This window comes from Scatophagus argus, chromosome 19 (assembly GCF_020382885.2).
Source record: "Scatophagus argus isolate fScaArg1 chromosome 19, fScaArg1.pri, whole genome shotgun sequence".
Lineage (NCBI taxonomy): Eukaryota > Metazoa > Chordata > Actinopteri > Scatophagidae > Scatophagus > Scatophagus argus.
In genome coordinates, this window is record NC_058511.1 from 6,001,024 (window position 1) to 6,017,171 (window position 16,148).

At 41.4% G+C, this 16,148-nt stretch overlaps 1 long non-coding RNA gene across 2 annotated transcripts in view; it reads left to right on the plus strand.

Annotated features, from left to right (window-relative positions):
• Positions 1 to 16,148, plus strand: part of LOC124050928 — a 118,937-nt gene that overhangs the window by 62,544 nt on the left and 40,245 nt on the right. For both annotated transcript variants that reach the window (XR_006841711.1, XR_006841710.1), the window contains exon 2: positions 12,734 to 12,883. This is a non-coding gene — a long non-coding RNA (uncharacterized LOC124050928). The remainder of the gene's footprint in view (positions 1 to 12,733; positions 12,884 to 16,148) is intronic.

Here is a 16,148-nt window from a genome sequence, read left to right on the forward strand (position 1 = left end):
ATAGGAAACTTAACTTAATTTACATAGCAAAATCTCTACCATTGCCATTATCTTGCTGTCTTTACAGGTTATCTAATGTTATAATGGTTAGTAAATGAAGAATAGTGAGGTTTGCTGCTAAAAGATTTATGGCAGCTAGCATTACTCCTAATGTTTTCCATTAGGATGTCATTACATTGACGTCAAAATGCCCTTTCATTTTCACTCTCACTGGCACCAGCAAGTACCAGCAGTCCACTTAAATTACAATCATGCATTGCAAGATTTAATCAAGCCTCTTATATGCTGAGCAATTTGGTGAAAGCATAAGATGTTTTTCAGCAAGCGTTTTTTTTTTAAATGCAAACTCAAAACTAACTACTATTTCATGCTGTCTTTGCTGGTCTGCTCAAACTAGTAACATCATATGTTCACTTTTATATCTTTGCACTTTTATTCTCACCAAAGGGATACAAATGGATGATTGTCTGTAAAAAGTACATTGTAGTTTTATTAAAGCAGTTTGACTTCAAGTTCTTTAGAGGTGCGAAGTTTTCTGAAATAAATTTAACTTTCTGTGTTTTCCTTTTCAGGATTCATGTTGACTGTGTCTACAGTTCAAACTCATGTTGCGAATGGTACTTTGCACCTGTTAATTCACAGGCAGGTTAAAGGAAAAAGTTCAGAGCTTTTAACACGTTTAACACTGAAATGCAATTACATTACAGAAATTGCACAAAAAAGCACCCACAAAACAATAGGAAGAATGTTGAAAAACCACTTTATAATGGTCAATTTTTAGCACTTTTTATGGTCTGTGGTTGCCTGTGCTCTGGTTTTTGTGGTGGTGGCTAAACAAGCTGGTGAGGAAAGGCAGCTCAGTGGTCAGTCTGGAGTCAGTGGCTGAGAGGAGGTTCAGGGACGAGGTTAGAGCTATTCTGGATAACCCAGCTCATCACCAGACTGCCTATCACTGTATGCTACACTATTGTACAAACCGCTTTAGGTCAGTTCTGCACTCCACTTGTACAAATACAGTGTGCACATATTTTGTTTGTAGTATTTAATACACTATAACTTACTGTATGTAAGTGTGTATGTTTTGTTTTTACTGTATATTTTGTTTTATATCATTATATATCCTTTTTCTCTTTTTTGCTACCTGTTTGTTCCTGCACTTATTCTGTCCTGAGACGTTTCAATACTTGAATTTCCCCTTTGGGGATCAATAAAGGATTAACTGATCTTATCTTAATTTAAGGGTATTAAGTTCATTTGTAATGAAAGCTAAAGTTTTCTTGTACAATATTTACACATTGACAACAATATTATGTTGTAAAGATGTTAAATGGCCTGTCACATCAAAATCAACCATAAAGGGTTTACATCTTGGTGTAAACACAGTTTACACAGTTTACAGACAGAGTTAATCTTAGCTCCTCTCGGCTAATAGTCAAATCAGCACATTATCGCCTAAATGTGCTCCTCTGTGGCTGTCACTGTATTTGATTCAGAGCCTCCTTGTGTTATTATGACAATAAACAACTTCAAAGCAGGATATATTTTTATGCTTTAATTGCTCTGATTCCCACAGCATCCTGCATCTCCAGTAATTGTTAGCATGTCATCAGTAAATGTGCATAAATAGTGCAGTAACATTTCATCATCATCAGAAGCTTTTAGTCCTCAGGAACCTTAAGTTTTCTCATTACAGAACATTTATTCTTTTTCCTACCAGTCGTTATGGCACACTCAAGCCAGAAATAAACAACTGTGATAATCACATGTCTTTGATACAGACAATATATACAATTCAATATAACAGAAAGAGATTGGACCTGAACATGATGCTCTTGGTTATTGGTCTGATGACATAACTTCGAGGGAGCCTGTCTGTGCAGGATGTATTTCTAGATTGAATATGGCTAAATGTTAAATTGACAGCAGTAGGAAGATAAGACAGCAGGGAAAAGCGTCTCTCAAATGTGGCAGTTGTTGTTTACACCAGTACGCTGAAAGTTTCAAGTGCTTCATGAAACAGCCTTGATGCAACTGCTGTGTCCTCAGTTTGTTTGCATCTTTAAAAGAGGACCAAAATGACTACATTTGGTGAATTCTCCTTTGAAAAGCTGAACATTTATTGAGCTGCCGCTGCTGATGCTTCAAATGTTCCACCTGCAAAGCAGAGGGGCTGGATTAAAAGCATAAATAACATGCATCAATTGTTGCTGATTATTATATCCACAGCCTTGAGAATAAATGTAAGTATATGTGCATACACGTACTGAAATGTGTACTTATTCCCAAAGCAAGCAAAGCAGAATCTACTGATGCTTACATCAGTCTAACAAATTTTCTGTCTGTCCAAACGATGGGAATTTTTGAGGGTCCCGGAAATGCTCATGGGATCTGTGAGCCTCAGTTGCAGAATGATAGAGTGAATGTTTGTTATTATTAATCATTTTTATGTCTCATTGTGTTCTTTTGTCTTGTGGCAATTCAGTCTCCTTCATTAACTTCATATTGTTACTTTTGTTGCTCAAACATGTGTATTTTGCTCCAGTGAAGCTCATTTAATTTGGATTTGATAAATGAACAAAGAGAGAAACAGAGACAGAGAGAGTCGGGAAAAAAAGAGACAGAGACAGTCCCAACTCTGACAGACTTGAGTCTTTCACATCTCCACTGACTTTGAAAAGTCATGATTGGAATACTGAATATGAATATTCGCATTCTCTCTTTATTGTGTGTTGGGGACAGCACTTCAAACCCCGAAGACTGACACTTTCAGCAGTCTGTATTTTTTTTGCTGTTGAGGCGATACGGTAACTGAGATAGAGGGTTTTGTTGCAGCTCATTGCATAATGTCAATAGACAATTAGGCATTTACTGGATTCTACCCACAAGCTAATTAGAGCTACATAATTAGCAGAGGGAGAGTCTTAAGTGTTCCCCAAACAGAGCACCAGATAGTCACTCACGCAGTGCTGGGCTTTGGCCTGACACTGCAATCACAGCCCCAGAGACTCTCAAACAAGGACGACCAAAGGTGCTTGACAAGGCTCAACATGGCATTAAGTCAGGATAAGTGGTGTCCAGTGGTGACCACAGTGTTTCTGGTGCTGTTTCTGTATGACCTGAGGTGAGGCGACGGACTGAAACTGTAAGCTTTTACTCTGGATATTGCGGAAGGGAGTGCTGTTTGTCTTTGGGGAGCTTTCTCTGGTCGCACTTTTTCTCTGGCATGACACTGTTCATAAGAAGATCTCAGTAAGAGCTGACTAAACATCTTCTGAAGATGCCAAACACAACGTTTCTTAGTTACACATTCCGGTCACACTCATCCTCTTGACCTTGCCTCATTTTACAGCTCATCTCGCTCGTTTGACTCTCTCTCCAATGTGTCTCCCTTGGGCTCGTTTCCAAAATGCCTCGTCTCTTTTTGCCGTGATGGACTCCCAACTGTGATGCAAGAGTTTCCAAGTCTAGCATGTCTCTTTGCATTGGCCCTCTCTCTTCCTCCTTTACATCTCTATATCTATGTGATGTGCTTGAATCAACAATGCGGTCAGATCTTTTGCTTGTTCTCTGTCTCCCGTCCATCGATTTATTTGCGAATCTTTTCTCTTGCTTGTGCCGCAGCTCGGTTGATGGGAGGGGGTGGTACCAAATGGCAAATTCAGGTCAGGCAGACAGGTGGTCATCAAACATAGCTTTCAACTGTGAATGAAAGGAGCATGTATGTGAAATGACATTTCTGTGATAGGACTGCAGGTAGTCGTTACTTTGACTGCTAGACCTTCACTGCTGCTGGTTCTTTGACATTTTTTGGAGTTGCTAAGCGAGTGCTTTCTCGATATGAATTTATTCAGTGCTAAAAGTCTTTCAAAAATAGGTAATGATTTACATTATTTCCACCTTATGCAGGGAGTAATATAAGCATTTGCTAATACACTCGCGCTGTTTTTCTTTTTTTTTTTTTTTACATATGACTTAATGATCCTCTGTATTTACCAGAATGTACCACAGGCCTTTCTAGATTTTCAGATCCTTTTCCCTGTTTGTCAGTCTTCTGCATTCTCTGTCCTCTTGATGATGGATTTCCTCTGTCTTTCTCTTTCGGTTTCATGCCATCCACAAGTGTATGGAAACCCTCAAGCCAACAGTCTATGTATTCTGCCATTGGCTTTGATTCAGTCTCCCTTCTGAGCAGCAAAGGGTTTGAGTTTGGACTCAGGCTTCAAGCGCGAATCTGTCTGCTCCTGATATAAGCCTCAGTGCCACTTGTTATCACCAGACACTTCATAAGTGATTCCCAATTGGACACTTTCCTGAACTGGGACCCAGAAATCAGATTGTGAATGACTGTGACACTCAGTGTCCCTCCAGCAGTGTGTTTAAACCGCTCTCCCTCCTGCTGAATGACAGCAACCTGCCAATAAACCCATTTAGTCTTTGAAAAGGGTACGTTCTCTACGATGGAACCCAAGTTCTTATTAGTCTCTCACTGAAGTGTCAGTGAACCTTGGTGAACCATCTCCCTCGATGGCCAATCAAAGCCACTCCTGACTGGCACTGCTGGCAGTGAATCTAGCTCATGTTTGATTCACAGGGGCTGGTGTGAAAGGAGGCTGCAAAAATGATGGTCTACTCGGCAATAAAGCACAGCACACTTTCAGATTCCAGTTGAGGTTCATCTAAATGACAACTGAAAGCATTTGTCACATGCATAATTAAAGTCTTTTTTTATATTTAGTATGTTTTGTATAACTTAAGACCATTTTGAATTATGTAGATTGGACACCGCATGGGTCCAATTTAACATAATGTCAAAGTGAAAGACAACAAGACGGCATAATTAATTTCCTCTCAGAAAGCAGAGGCTAGTTAGCCTAGCTCGCTAACATTAGCGGTTCCCACTAAGCATCACTTTATGTTCACATTAGATGTCAGTGGCACGTAGTCATTGACACCTGTGCAGACAGTGCTGTATTTAAGGCATAAAGAGCTTAGAAACAAAGTTAGTACTCAAAACAGAAAATCAAATGATGACACAGAGAACGCTGATTACGGTTTCTTACTAATTAAACCTGCACCTCACATTGTCTGCCGTTACAAAAAATAAAAGTGTGCTTTTTGTCCTGCGCTAAATGGTGCAACAAAGCTGGCAGGGTAGTACTGAAGATGTAAATCAGGCACAGGCTGAGAACACCATGCTGAGAAGAGGTCCAATAAACCAAAATAACTAAAAATCACCAGTGTGGTTTTACCATGAGTGTGCAAGGCCTTTTGAAGGGGAAGGGGAACATTCAGAGAACTGACTGTATAACTATTTCTGTCCAAGGCCCAGCCAACAAAATGCTTTTCTGTAAGCCTCTGGGGGTGCTGGACAACATTCAGACCTGGGGGCATGTTCTGGGTTACCTTGAGCAAGTTCGACTTACTTACTCCAACTCTCCTTGGGTAACCTGGTAAAATTACTGATGTTGGAAAGCTGTTGTCATGAAACTGCTTACCAACTTGCTTAGCGGCCTGTGAGTTTACCCCTCCAGCAGCATGCAGGTCCATGTGAAAAAGACAGAGATTTTTATTATAAGATAATCACCTGAAATATCATAACATCAAGAAATGGTGATTCACATAGGGAAATGTTGTTGCTGCAGCGGCACAAAGTAATATTTGAGGGGGTGAAATATATGCAATATCATCATGAAACTAGAACGAACGAAAAAATATTACATCTAAATCTTAAAAGCGGGACTGTGGCTATAAATCATTTTGAACGTCTTCTGTATTTCTGTATTAGAAATAGAGTAAATGGATAACAGGTTTTTGTGCCCTTGATATTATGATGAAAAAACTATTATGAATAAGCTAAACACATTTAAAAATAACACTTTCTGCTGTCAAAGCTAGAAGAGGAAAACTGCAGATGTCAGATGTGCGGAAACAAAACAGCAATACAAAGGTTGATCAGATTTATCCGACAAAATGTTGTTTTTATAAGCGATTAACAGTGTGCAAATATTTTAAAAAGACGACAGTGGAAACACTTTGAATTATTAAAAGATCTTTACTCTCAATCTGTCACTGTAAGGGATCCTATAGTTAATATGCAGCTGTGGGAAAATCCAGAGACCATCAGCCGTTCTGTTGTTTTAAAAACCCAGAGTGGACACATGGCTGAGCTACAAACATTCTGCTTTCATCCCTGGTATAATTACAGCATCATGGAAGGTGTTCCTAAAAATCTATAAATATCACTGTGGCTTTTTCCTGAAAATGCAATGCTTCATTGTTGGTATCCTGTACTAATGATGATTCCATTTATGCGGTGACCATTAACACGACGTTAGCTGATCCTCTGAGCTGAACCTACACCATAGCAGGCGCCATTTTCACCAAAAAAGCTACTGCAAGCACAAGGGGAGATGACTAAAATGCTAAACTCGCTATGTGAAACACGCCTCAGGTCTGATGCTTTTGGAGAAGAAAGCGATGCACCTCTACAAAGTAAACTCTTCAACTCTTCAAATTATTATTTCTCCAGTATTTACCCTGCTGTAACAGCGGTAGGTTTGAAGAAATTCCCAGAATCCACCGCACACAGACATACACACACACACATACACAACCAAAGAAGCAAATTAAAGAAAAGAAGCAGTTCTGGAGACAAAAGGTGACCCTACTTTAAATCCTCTATTTTTTTCCACCTCCTGCATAATATGTGGTGTCAGGCGAAGAGGAAGGAGTAGCTGCTGTGCTGGTGTGGCGGCGTGGGGTTGCTGGGCTTTTCTCTAGCTGCTGCAGAGTCGTCAAGCAGTTGCCTGGGGAGGCAGACGCATAAAGACAACAAGACGGGAGTGTGTCACACAGGACTGAGCTGTCACACACACTGCGGTCATCTGTATGTTATATAAGAGGTCACACACAGCGGGACTCAGATTTGCATTGAAGTCTGAACGCTCAGAATGTGAAGTATTCCATTTTATGCATTAGTGATACCATGTGCTGGAAATAAATTATTTTTATCATCTCTCTATGAGAGAGTTTGACATGCTTGTGTGGGCGGCTGCACAAGCAGGCCTGCCGTGTGTTTTTTGTTTAATGTCGTGTGATATGAGAACAGTTCTTTGAATGTGACTCTTGGTATTGTTTGCTCCCTTTTGTGCAATAAGCAAAGAGTAAGTATCGTAATTTAAATCCCTTACCATGTGTCTGTGAGTATGCTGCATAGGATGAAGTTTCATTATTTTCATTCTTTATCACCTTGAAACTTAAAATAGAAAAACTTTTGAGGGAAAACAAAATCAATGATTTAAATGTGAGATGTGTGAAATCAGACTTTAAAAATACCCCTCTGCACTTACTTTTTAAACCACAATGACTGCAAAATCAGCAGCTTATTTGTGTTTCCTTCACATTTTTCTCCTATATCTTGTTTTCTTAAGTGTGCTTGGACTTAGTTTTGAGCTTGAACAGTTAAAGTTTTCACTGGAATGTAAAATTTGAAAAATCTGAGATGCCTGGGAACATAACATCCAAGCGAAAATCAGTTCAAACCAGTCTTGTTGTTGTCCATTTCTTGGTGGGAATCAACATCTCTTACATAGATTGTACGTCCTTGCCTATCATCTGCAGTGATTATGTGTATGTATACACCCTGTGTGTTTGCCGTGTGTTTGGCTAACATGGATTGTCTGCTGTGACACTGATGAATGGCGCTGCACTTTGAGTAGCGGCTCGCCGAGACTCAATCCCTCCTGGCTGTCGTTGCTCATTGCTCCCTCCTATTATTTATCTGTGAAGAAGAGAGGTGGAGGGCCGGCCCCTGTCTGTCAGAAGACAATCCATCTGCACGGAGACCCAGTCCTGTCATCTGGCTGCAACACATACAAACTGCTTGTTGTTTTTGTGCTTTTACTTTGAGTATGGAAATGGAGTTAAATGCTCTCTTTTTTGGTCTCTTTTGATGTGATATGTATGTATGTTATATTTTGAAAACTGACTGGATTCTCTGTGTTGTTCCTGTGTCTGACTCCCTGTGGGGCTTAATTAGCTTTGTGCAGCTCGAGGCTGCTTCTGTTTAAGAAAGTCACTGAGCGGAGTGGAGGGGAGAGCTGCTTCTGGGATGCTTCTGAAACAATCTGCATTGTCACAAGTATCGTTGAGAATGGAGGCCGTCAGCTTTAGTGGTTGCATCGCAGTTGGAACATGATGCTGTCATGCCTGTTGGATTCAAACAGTCAGCGCTGTGTTTTGCCTACACTGTACAAACAAAAGTATTGGGACACCTGACCATTACACCAACTTTAATAACGTCACTTTCTAAACACACAGACAGATAACAGCTATAACAGCTTTCACTCTTCTGAGTTTTTTCTTTCCACAGCATTTTGGAGTGTTTTTGTGGGAATTTTTGTCCATTCATGCAGCAGAGCATTTGTGAGGTCAGACACAGATGTTGGACACAATCTCTGTTCCAGTTCATCCCAAAGGTGTTGGATGGGGTTGAGGTCAGGACTCTGTGTGGTCCAGTCAAGTTCTTCCACACCAAACTCATCCAACCATGTCTTTATGGAGCTTTGCTTTGTGCACTGGGGCACAGTCATGCTGGAATAGAAAAGGGCCTTCAACAAACTGTTGGCATAGAGTTGGAAGCATAGCATTGTCCAAAATGTCTTGGTATGTGGAAGCATTAAGATTTCCCTTCACTGGAAGTAAGAGGCTGAGCCCAATCATTCAGTAATAAATAAGTGAGTCTGAATACTTTTGTCCGTATAGTGTACATTTCACAAATAGCATCTAATTAGCATTAACTTCTTTTTCAGTGTGCACCTGGCTGTAGTACCAGGCAGACTGTAATGTTTTACAATGTTCTGCCATTAAAAAGAGCTCACCATGGTTCATGCCTTCGTACAAAGTTGAAATCACAGAGGTAGGATATATGCCTGTCCCCGATAGCATCCTGTCCAGCTGGGGCGAGGGATGGAGCAGGCGCAATTGTTTGTTTGTTTTTTTTTCCTTCCCCGAGGATAGAGTAGACGTGCCTTCATCGACCGAGGAAAAACAGTCTGGCTTGAATCCCACTACTGAATGCATATCAGAGAGGATTTAGAAGCAGGTATACACAATGACATCTAAAAAATAAGTGTAGACCTGTGTATACCCTGTGCTACACCGCTGCTAGTAATACACTAAGTACACAAAGCATGCATGTGCTGATTTCTCTGCAAAGTTTTATTTTAATTTCAGCTCAACTTTAATTACAGCTGTTCTATTTAATTACTCATTTACTTAATGTGTAGTGCCAGTACTTTCCGGGAGAAATCCCATAGTCCTTGGTAAATTACATCAAACTGTTGAGAAAGGAATGCTAATCTGGGAACATGAATAATACTGTTATGTTTTACTTCAAAGGTATTATTGTGTTACAGCCCCACCAGTATTTTAATTAAGTGGGTCAAGGACCACATCTCCACTCCACTGTACCAGTTCGAAAGAGGCTGTTGTGCAACAATCAGTTCTGCCCGCCAGTCCTCTATGTGATCTGGCTGCGGTCACCTGGTTTAGAGAAATGGCAAAAACTCCTCTTTTTTTTTGACATTTTAAGACATTTTGTGTGTCCAGCTGGGGGGCGAAAGAAGAGACAAATGATGTTGCAGCCATCTTTTTAAGAGGGGAACAGCTTCAGTCATTATTCAGGATGACTCTGCGGAGCTTTTAGATGCATAAGTGGATCCTTTTAAAAAGCCAGATGTTGCTTTTCTGAGTGTCTATTCTGCAACCAGAGGGACAGAAAAAAAAAGGATGTGCTGAGGAGGAGAGAGAGATGTGAAAGGAAAGAAACAAGAGAGTGTTTGTAAAAGTACCAGATAGATAGACAGAAACAAACTGTACACAGCAGGCAGCTCGGTTCAACCCACAAGGACGAAATGAAAGAGCAGAAGAAAAGGGAGCACTACAAGAAGGGAAAATGGAGTTGAAGGAGAGCAACTGCCCACTTCACTGGCAACTCGTCTCTTGTGATCTGCCACTGGCTCTTGTTCTGGGCATCCATTCCCAGGATGTCAGTCCAGGCTGCAAACCTGCTTTTTGTTCTCCGTTTGCCCCTTTCACGCTCGGTCATGCCAGCACCGAGTGGATTTACTCTGCATAAGAGTTCGGATGTCTGCTTACAGACGCTGTCAGATCAGCGTCCAGCAGTCTGAGTGTGTATTTACAGGTCAGTGTAAATACAGGTACATGCAATACAAGATGAGCTAAAGGGCCCTTTTTAAACTTAAGATTTCAAGAACCGAAATCAAGTCGCAAAAGTAAGTAAATAAAAGTGACAGCAGAAACCCTGTTTCAGTCCTCAGGGTGGAGAAATGATGCTCTGTCCATTCTGTTGGCGTGAATGGTGCACGACTCCCCAGTTCGTGATTTTTTTTCCTAATGTTTTCTCTTCGTTGTTCTTCACTTTAATCCTTAGGCCGTTTTCCTTACTTTCAATCTGTCCCTGCCAGCGGGTAAAACATTGACAAGTGTCATAGTCAGAGTTTTGCTTTTTCGTAACAAAATTAAAAGCTCACACAGTCATTGGTGTGTCATTGCCTGTGGGTTCTGAGAGCCCATTTTCTAATTTTGAAAATATTTGAGTATAGATGAGAAATTAACTTTTTTCTCCCCTCCCCTCCTGAATAACACACTTTCTGCAGACATGACTTTGTCCAGCATTATTACTGTACAATGTGAGGTCCAGCTGGTTATTGATATGAGCTGAAGAGCAGGTATGGTGGTTGGGTTAATGAGGGTCAGAGCCACTGCTGGCTGTCAGAAAGCTCAAAGTGGAGGATCCAGTACGTATTAACACAGTTAATTGTAGCTCTAATGCAACATAGCCTGGAGCTGCCCTCTCCTTGTAAACGACCTGAACCATACCAATGTCCCAGTCTCTTAGACCATCTCGTGAGGTCTGGACCAGCGTCACAATGAAAGGGAAACTTTGCCAACTGGCTCTGAATCATTACAATGCGGGCACCATATGGAAATGAACTTCCTGTGTTTTGCCTGCACCCTGAGCTCTTTGCTCATTTGCCAGCTCTAAGGCTCTCATTGAACTACAGGTTGCACATCTGAGTTTTTGATTTTTTGAATATTTTGTATGCCCACCTCCCCAGACACAGAGATTATAGAAGTCGGACTGATAGAAAGAGTTGATGAATTGATTCATGATTTCAGGAATTCATTTAAAAATATAACGATTAGACTTTGAATGCACACAGTAAAGATTAATATGTCTTTTACGTCGTGAAGTGAATTAAACTTAGTACACTTCATATAAGCCTTCGAGAATTTATTTTAAGTATTATGCCTATTAAAAGTTCATGAATTTCCATAAAAGTATATAGGAGATTAAACATCCTCTGACAAACGGCTACGCTGGATTTGTGACCTTTATGTTGATGTACTGTTTGTGTGGCAGCATGTGTTTAATGAGGAGTACACCAGTGCACTGCTGCTCTGGTGCGGAGTGAAATGAACTGTATGTAAAGTTGATGCTGGGGTGAGTACAGTGACTTCTTATCAGATCTGACCCGTGGACTGATTGGAAATTGTTAAGAGCAATGCTTGGTGGTGGTTAGTTGAGATGTCAAGTACAGCTTGATGACTTCGTATGAACAGTTCAGGAATTTGTATATCAGCTAACCAGAAGCATTTATTGTGCTAAAGAAGGAACAACCCGCCCAGGCTCTGCAGATCGCCCTCTTTGAGTTGGTCTGAAAGCCTTAATAAAGACTGCCAATCCTATCCTTGCAGAACTTAACAGCTCCTTAACAGCTCCTTCAAGTCTTTTAGGAAGTGTCATTTTTTTTTTCTTTTCTGTTGTGGTCAGATGTCCCAGATGGCAACAAGATGGTTGCTGGAGAAAAGTAGAAAATATAGACAGATGAAAGGAGAAGTAGCGTGAAAAATGGCACAGCTCTTATTGAGATAGATCCTATTCGACAATCTCACTTTTTGCTAATTTTGCTGAATGGAAGGCAGCTTTTTCTAACCAGCATAACATATGATATGTGTTACAATATGATATGTAAAGAAGTAAAGACAAGACTGCAACGAAATAGTAAATGCATGAACTGCATTCATGGTGGCCTTGCATCCAAACTGTTTCACAGTTTTCTTGTCATGCACCCATTTGCACACACCTGTGAGCTACCAAAGCAAAGCATTGCTCAAACCGTTAGGAGCTATTATTGAGAAATTCCCTTCTGTGGGCCTAATAAAGGCCTATCAAGGCCTTTCTGTTAGGGTTTGGTGTTTTGCTTAGTGACTTGTGGACAGGAGCTGGGGATCGAACTGCCAATGCTGTGATAAACTGGACAACATTCTGTACCCGCTGAGTTTAAATTCTCCAGCAACTTCCAACTGCTTGCTCCACTGAAAGTAAGCACACTGTCATTCAGGCTCCGCCACACTCTGGGTCGCAGCACTACGGCTGAAAAGCGAGGCATCATGCTCTTGGCTGTTGTTTCTGCAAACTGCTGCTTCCAAGTCAATGATGTTGGTGCCTCTGGCAAAAAGACTAATGCTGGTACACTCTGTGAATCAGCCTTTGGACAGGGCCTAGGACAGCTCCCTGTTAATTCCACCACCCACACCTTAACTGTGGAGCTGTGGGAAAAGGCCTTCCCCATGAGATTAGCCTGACGAATATTCATTCACTGGATGCCAACTTCAAAGACCCAATTCCTTTTTTTTTTTCTTACAGGCAATACAGAGCACAAATGACGGTTGGTACACTTTCTGAATTTTGGCATCACTGTGGAGGATTTAACAAGGGAAAGCCACATGTGCCCACCACATCCACAGCCCTGAAGCCACCAAGCACGAGCTGGCCATAGCAACTGCTAACCAAAAGGTAAGAGAGGAGCTGACCACAGTTGCTTTCTTTGCAGCTCACAGTGTCACATCAACCACACTTGACTCAACTCAGACTAACTGCTGGTGTAAAATAGCAATTTCCAGGTGATATTATGTGGTTGATTTTACAGGAACATTGGAAAAACTAAGAATTTATTAGCATACATTTATGCATTACCTTTCTCTCTGAGCACTTGATTCTCTGTGCTTAGTGCTCTCCAGGGTCGAAACTACGAGTGTTCACAAGGCCACGAACCAGTGAACATATTAGATAACATAGGAGGTTTTTTCACTCACTGTATCTCAAAGGCAACACATTCTCACCTATCATCCTCCATCATACGCCTGTAATATACAGACCTTATCAAATCCCAACACACAGAGATTGACCTGAGCTGCAGTGGCCCAGCATACTGTCAACAGACTGAAGCTGCTAATAAATGATTTATACTTTTCTTCCTCTTTTTTTTTTATCAACTTAATTAACTGTTGCCTGTTTTTTGCTGATATGTAACGTTTGCTTCATTCAAAATGAAAGGATTTACCGCAGTGGTTTGTATGTGCCTGTAAAAGGTGAGCTGGTGAAGTGACTCAATTAAAAATCAAATCTGGTGAAATGTGGACAACAGTAACTAATCGCTTCCATAAAACCACTGCCTCTCTTCGGCATGGAAATGAAACATTAATCCGAATCTTTATGCTAACACTCACAGGCCTGCTGACAGATGAATACTGCATCAAGAGACAAACACAAATGGTAGAGCGGGTTTGATAGATAATAGATGAATGTTGTTTCAGAAGCATAAGATTTAAAAATCATTTTGTGTTTAAGTTACTTCGACTAGAATTCCAGAACTAAATTTCTTTCAAACATGAAACCACACAGGCTCTGAGGCCACTACTGACTCAGACTACTTTAATATTCCTCAGTATGAAAGTAAAGTGACTGAATTGGCAATTCTTTTCTTCCAGGAGAATTTTGGCAGGAACAGTGTGAAAAGAAAACTGTTTTGTTTGATAAACCACAGAAATACAGAACGAGATCTCCTGAAAGCTGACAATTGTAGGGTTTTTCATGGCCTCCACTTTAACACAAGGGGTCAAAAAGAGTGGTCAAGTGAAATTTCCCAAATGGTGCTTTTTCATATTTCACAAACGAGTTACTGCACTCACCAGTGTATAAAACGCCAAAATTTCATGGGAAAATCAATTGACTTCAATGGGATTCCTGCCTATCACTCATGAGGGTGAAGTAAATCCATGCACATGTTTTGTTCATTGGGTAAATGGCTCAGTGCAGAGAAAATTAAGAGAAGCTCTGAGAGCTGTTGTGACTAAGTTAGAACAGTTCAGCAAGTAGCCTCCCAATGTCACAAAATATTTCATGAAGATGAAACAGATTAAGTTTCCTGTGCCATCTCCTGGTGTGACAGGGTGTTTACTGTGAGTGGCAGCGAGCAACTTGAACTGTCGAAAAGGAAAAGTGACAGGTAGGCAGACAGGACATCAGAACATTGCATGTCTCTTAGAAATGTTACATAAACACAAAAACAAAACTGCATTTTAAAGACTTGCAACTTGCAATCAATCATAATGAAGCTGGTTAATCTTTTGTAGTGGGAGCCATTTAAAAACTGGCACGGGGCTTCTGGCAGACTCTGTATCTCCATAATTTACCTCATCTTGCGCCTGTTTGGCATCACTCTCCAAAGGAATTAAGAGGGGCAAGGTGGTTGCATCCATGCACCTGATACCCGCATTCACCTGGCTCCAAGAATACAGCTGCAGCTGAACCAGAGCTGCACAGTGGGACTGGGGCACTGAGGCAGTGGGCACACAGGGAGGTGAGTCACAGTGGCTGTGGCAGTGCAGGGAGGTGCAGATGGAGTGGTGGAAGCCATGATGCTTTGGATGGGCTCACTGTTTGTGATGATGGAGAGTGGAATCAGAGCTGTAATGAGTAGCGATGCCAGAGAAGGTCATTAGACCTCAAGCAGTGTAGACAGGCAAAGGCTCTGCGGTGGTGGAGTCATGGGGGCTGGATCAGTAAGAACAGGCATGGAGCTAAAAATGTTCACAGCAGGCATGAACTCATTGATGGCAACAGCAGGAGACACAGAGACTATTGTGTCGGCAGGAAGGGAGGCCTCAGCAGCTAAAGGTGAATTGCAGCTGGTGTCTCTCAGGTTAAAAGAAAAAACTGGTCCAAGGAAGACAGAATCTGCAGGAAATTCCAGAGCTGTCGCCTCGTGGCAGCTGCCTCGACCTCATGAGGAAAACACGTCATCTTCTTCTTTTAATACCGGCCCCTCGGTCGACACCAGTTTGATAGCAGTCAGTGGATTTTTCCCACTTGTTTTTGTGAGTCATGAGGAGAGGCTGTTATCTGCAAGGGTGCTTCACATCCATGACACTGTGTCCCCGATCACTCTCAGACTGCCTGGCGTAGCTTTTGAAGAGCTTTTGGATACACTAGGGGGCCATATGCATAAAACTCGGTGCAGATTCACATCTGTGTTGTTTTATAAATCTCAGCCACGTGGAACTGGAGCCCGCATGCACAATCGTCGTTTCCAGTTCCACATAAATGGATGTAGAAACGCACTTAAATATTACTTCTGCCCACTCCGCTGCTCAGTGTTGAATGTGTCGCATCAGTGAGGTTCTACAACTGCATCAGAACTGCTGTCATTATGCATTGGCTGTGCATCTGTATGGCATCCATGAGGTTTCATCTCTCACATCATATCACGGCTGTAGAAAACTGGTCTGAAGTGCGCTATATAGACAAAAGTTTTGGTACAACTGACGATTACACCAACAGGATCTTTGATGACATTGCATTCTAAATACATAGACACCTTTGCAGCTATGACAACTTGTGCTCTTCTGGCAAGGCTTTCCACAAGATTTTGGAGTGTGCAGTAGATGCAGAAGACCAAAAGGCCTGGCTTGCAATCTCTGTTCCAGTTCATCCCAAAGGTGTTAGATGGGGTTGAGGTCAGGGCTCTGTGGAAGCATAGCATCATCCAAAGTGTATTGATATGCTGAAGCATTAGGATTTCCCTTCGCTGGAAGTAAGTGGCTGCCACTTTGCCTGTGCTGTGCTGTGGTATGTTGTATGTGCGATCTCTAATTAGTTGAGGCAGTTTCCTTGTCTGGATTGCATTCCTGCATCAATATTAAACAGCTTGACAATCCATATAGTTATTTCTTGCATGGCATTTCCATAAACCTATCCATCAAAAGTGATTTCCTGTTTT